This window comes from Pelecanus crispus, chromosome 14 (assembly GCF_030463565.1).
Source record: "Pelecanus crispus isolate bPelCri1 chromosome 14, bPelCri1.pri, whole genome shotgun sequence".
In the NCBI taxonomy this organism is placed as follows: domain Eukaryota; kingdom Metazoa; phylum Chordata; class Aves; order Pelecaniformes; family Pelecanidae; genus Pelecanus; species Pelecanus crispus.
The window spans coordinates 10,119,447-10,125,185 of NC_134656.1; positions in this window are offsets into that span (position 1 = coordinate 10,119,447).

Sequence of the window (5,739 nt, forward strand, 5' to 3'; positions counted from 1 at the left end):
GCCTTTTATAACAAATCTGCCCTAGCAAAGATTACACTACAATATTAAAACAGTCCCCAGTTGTGCTAAATGGGTCAATCCATTCTGTCAGAAAAAGATACTATGAGAACTTTTTGTTTTAGAAATACTTTATCTTTCTTAATAGGTAAAAATACATTTTAAGTTACAAGGTTGCATTTAAACCCTATGCCATCATTAAATTGCAAGTCAGTAATTTCTGCCCTTGTTCGGCAAAAAAATGTGGCATCCAGCCCACAACATTTACTAACCGAATACATGTAAATGCAGAAGTCTTCGTATTTAGTGGGGAGAATCACAACTACGACATTTCAGCAAAACCAAATCAGAAATAAAAAACAATATACCTAAAGCTCCATATCCATTTCTGTATTTAATACTGATATGGATTCCAAAGATACCATAAAGAAAATACATCATACACTTAAAATCAACTGACAATATAGCATTTAGAAGACATTCTCCAGTATTTAAGTATATAGATATATATCCCATATCACATTTAAACATCTATTCATATGTTCTTGTGGTCTGTTGCATAATAATATGTGCTGTTAGATGCTTTAATTATTCCAAGCCGGCCACAGTTATATTTCAGAAGGAAATGAAATTTCAACTGTTGTGTAATCATTACTGCAAGGCTTAATGTTATCCATAACAGAAACAACATTTGTGCAGGTTTTTTGTAGAAAGTTAGGTGGAGACAGGGAATTACAAAGCTTTTTTTTTTTTTTTTTTTCAGATTGAGTTACATTAAAAATTACATTTTGTGTTTTCTTTTTCCAGAAAATCGTGAAAGTCTGGATAAATGTAAAATCTGCACGATCGGGACAAAAAGTATCCGCACCCAGATTACTAAGTTAAACATCATTTAAGCAAATACATATGTAATTCAAGTCTGAGGAACACCTGGCACGCCACCTCAAATACCCAACACATTTGTCCTTTCATTTGAAGGATATTTACTCCTCTACTATGTGTATGATTATTAATTATTCAAAAACGTTACAAAAGACTTTTCCACTCTTCTTTATGCAGCAGCTTAAACAAGGACAGAGACCTATTTCTAGCTAATAATTTCCGAAATATTTGAAACTTTCATTTTGTTTTATGAAGGAAGCAGTACTGTATTTACAGTATTTTCAGATGTTCACGTAGAAATCTGGTATTTGTTATTAATATATTTTCTTTGTTAAATACTTACTTCAAAATACCTCATATCAGGCACAAAACAGAGTCTGAATTTCTCTTCACAGCTTTTGAAAATGAAACTTTTTACTAGGAAGCTAAATATGTGAACTAGCTGTGCTAAAACCCCTTTATTCTGCTTTTCTGACATGTTACTCATTTGTAACAAAATATCTTTTACTTTCTATTAAGATTTATTACTTTAAGGTATTTTCTTCTATTCTCATCTTGAATACAATACAGCAAGTCCAGCATAAGCTTTGACCTCATGTGAATTAGAAGATTATTATTTTGAGAGAAAATTTTCAGTCTATAGTCGCTTTGCAACTAGCTGTCAACAGAAGTTACTGAGCTTTTCATGTACTAGCTGGTACCTCCTATTATAGCCCATATTCCCCAGGAACACCTCCAATTTCCTCTAAATTGTATTAAAGGCAATAATGATGTGATCTAAGTAAGTAAGGTAGAAAGCGAAGGGAAAATAAAGCATTTATCCTGCTTTCTGATAGCTAGGTAGATTTATAGATAGATTTACATTTTCACAGAAGTCATGCCTGGAGCATATCTTTGTCAGTTAACAACTGCACAATTTTAAAAGCAAAAGAAAAAAATGTCTTTGTAATACTTCTGCTGAGGGCTAAAAGAATATGCATGACTTCTCTCAGCTTTTTTTGCTGTTGTTGATGGAGTCCACAGAACAGGTAATGGATACTGAGAAATAGTATTGTTTCTGCGAAGAAAGGATTGTAGTTGTTTTAGGACAAAAATCAAGGTTTGACACGGGGAGCTTTGGGATAAGGAAACTGCCAAGCCATCCTGGAGCAGGGGGTATAGCTGTATCCAAACTAGCTTTCCATGAACTGCTGTGTGCAGGCTGGCAGAGACAGCTCTGCTTGTCAGGTGAGACAACTCACTGCACCAACTATAGCCGGATGCCTAAATCCCTGTACTGCTACAGCCAAGCTGTTTTTATTATCCAATTTAGCACAGGTGGATAGAAGCTGCACTGTGAACTTCTTCCAAGGTTTTGTCAAAATGTTTTCAAAGTGATTTGCCAGCATTTTAGCAGCATTTTTGACAGCTTGAAGCATGCATTCTTGGGACTGATAAAGGGAAGCTCACTGAATGATAAACCTTTTCTGTACAAGAATGAGTGAACTTCAGGGAAGGGTGAAGAACTGTAAACAACTAGATTGCTGTGACCAGCTTTGAACTGGAATCTCGCACGATGCCTTACGGTTAACTTGTGCTGGTGACAGTACAAAGACATGATCTGACAGCTTTAATCTGGGCTACCCCTTCTTGACAATATTACAGCTCTCAGAAAGGCTGTTCTCGTGGAAAGGTCATGGAACAAGTACAAAAGTACACGCAACAGTTGAAAAAGTGCAGCCTGATGGAAGGCACATTCAAGCAAGCTACTGAGAGCCTAAAGAAAATCGAGTTTTCTGAAAGCAGAAGTCAGCTGAGAGAAAGAATGTGCTTTGGCCTCATCAGAGAATTTTTAGAATGAAATGTCTGGCTCACTGAGAGGATGACTCTTACCCTTAGCACATGTTTATATGAAGAAATAGAGAAATAGAACTTTGCTTTCCTATGTGCTGCCACCATTGCAGGAATGCTGGTAGTATCATGGCCCATTCACAACCCAAGAAAACAAGAATATGTACTGGTCTTGAGGGTGGTAGTGTTCTGGGTTTTTTGCAGGTTTGGTTTTTTTCCCTTAAACCAACAATAAGGTATTTCTTCTGCTACAAAAGCCTCAGAACATTAATTAGAAGCTGACAATCACAAGTCAGTCAGTAGGCTCCAAAAAAGGAGAGTGGATTAGAGTTCCATGGTGTCAAACGATCCCAAAACAGGTGTCCCTTTGCTCATTTCATACTCAAAAAGGAGCAAGTAATCTTTTCCCCCTTGAATTTGAATAATCTTCTACCATCATCAGTTGCAAGGGAAAATTGGCTACTTATTTTCAGAAGTGTTTCAGAAGATCTTAGGTGATGGGCAGGAGTTAATTGTCTAACATTGCATTAGATGCTCCCAAGCCCTCAGAAGATCCATTGACACCAGGTGTTTCCAGCCTGAGCTATCTAAAGAAACAGGTATTTGCCTAACTGTTTAACAAGGAATACACCAAAGGGTGGCCTAGAGAAATTCAGCAATCTTGCGAAAAACTGTTACGACATTGCTTGCATCAGTTTCCACTAAAATTAACAGATAAATATAGTTGGAACACTGTGTTGCCTTCTGAATCTTGAGAATGGGAGGTGTCAGAAGTAGCAATAAGGTCTCCACATAAGTGAAGGCGAGGGCACTGCCAATAATGTTTGCCTGTACTCTGAAGCAGAGATGCATCTGCTTGCCTGCACTACACTTGAAAAGTTCATTTCCCTGAAAGGTTTGGTGCACGATATAAACACTTGCATGCCTTATGAAATCTGCAGAATATGTCAGGAATAAATAACATGTCACTAGCAGTGCCACAGCCATGTCTACAAAGTCTAGGTTACTCAACTCTGAGTGAACTAAAGGACAAGTATGCCACTAGTATTTATTGATCTGAAGTCACTTAGGCACTTATTCACACGGAATGTCTGTCCAACGACAAAAAGTCACACGTTGCAGGAAGTGCAAGATAGTGAACACGAAGATTCACTGATAATTTTCCAGTCAAAAGAGCCCATTTTTCTTCGGCTACCTCTCAAAAAGGTTCTGGCTTGTTGCTGTAAATCCTGTCCAGTTCCATCTATGTTGGTATTGATAAGATAAGAAACATCTGTTCACTCACTTACATATCTCAGCAACCTGTCCCTAAAGAAATCTTGCTTAGAACTGCAGAACTAAGATGATCTAATACGAGCCCCTTAATATTGCATGGTGCTGAAGAACCCCATTTCAGCACAAGCTTATCTAGCATACATGCATAATAGGCTGTCTACTTGAATGGATGCAAAGGTAGCATGTCAAATTACTGTTACATGATCACCAGTACCAATTTAATTTTGGTTCTTCAAGGCCGACAGGAAAAAAAACCTCTGCAAGTTCTCTGTAGAGTTGTTCTCCCTATTATCCAAGGAAAAAGACAAAGCTGCAGAGCAGAGCGAGTTCCAAGTATCCTTTTAGCTTGCAGGTTTTGAATGACCACAGCTCAATTAACATTGACATTCGACGTAGGCATTCAGTTCCTTGCAAATGTCATACATGTCCCGTGTGGTTTCAGCCTGTCTATTGAAATTCATTCTGCAAGGCGCTTCGGCAAACTTGTAACACATCACAGTCTCTCTCAGCATTAAGGCAGATGCTTTTCATGATCACCACTGTATTATTTCACTCTGGAGAACTGCCTTCACTTCATACCCATGAACAAGGAGGGTCTGACGCTGCATGACAGACCAGATTCAAGAAAACCTGTCGATGCTGACTCATTTAATACATTTTTAGGCACTTAGTAGTTTAAATCCATTGTCTAACAAGCAAGTCATTTCTTAATATATTAAGAGATATGGCCAGCATGCACTCTTACATGGCAACCACAGATACTAAAGAACTGAAAGACAGCTGATTCTGCCCTACGTTTCACCCTCAGTAGTAACTTTCTTGATACAAGGCCCAGCTTCAACAGGCATTCTAACTACAAAAAAAAAGTCCTGATTCAAGTCATCTGCAGAATTTCTGTGGACAAGTAACTAAAAAAAATTCTGTCATGTATGACTGCTTAATATCACGTAAGTCTGAGACTTCACTCTTATTCAGGAGTTTTTCAGTCTCTATAATTAGGTTTATTTATATCCCTGCAGTACCAGTGCTCTAAAAGCCTATGGTCTAGTAGTTTGGTGCCCAGGCCATCTGAGAACACAGTAAGGCTCAGGCATTTAACTAGTCACTTCAACAGCCATAACTACAAGGTAAACTGATGCACTTGGAATTCAAGGCTACCAAACCTAATCAACATATTTATGAGGAGACAGGGAGAACATCCGAGTTAAACTTAACTCTAAGATCACTGCCTCAGTTTTAATACATCGCTAAAAATCCACTTGGAGACTGATACGCGCTCTAAGAGGGTATATTACTTGCTTTTACTGCACTACACTGATATGTCATGTTCAAAGAGAAGGGGTGCACCTGTTGATGAATATCAAGAGCGATAATAGCTTTGGATCTTCTGCCAAAGTTTTAGCTTTGCTCTGTATGATCCTACAATGTATTTAAACTATTACTCAAGATAAAGAAAAATCCTCACAGTCCCACTATTTTATATTCTATCCTAAGTTTAAAACATTATCTTTTTTTAAACCAACTACATTCTTCTAAAACAGTAAGCGCACAGTGACAGGCATTTTAAACAAGTACTTCTTATTTATTCACAATTTAGATAAAGTTTAAGGAAAGACAAAAGAAATACAAAGGACAACATCAAAATGAAAAGGAATTTTAGTGACCGAAGTGAGTTTCTACAGCCAGTGCTCTCCATACATTCCAAAATGTTATCCAAACACTGCAGATGCAGATTTCAAATAAACCCTACAACAA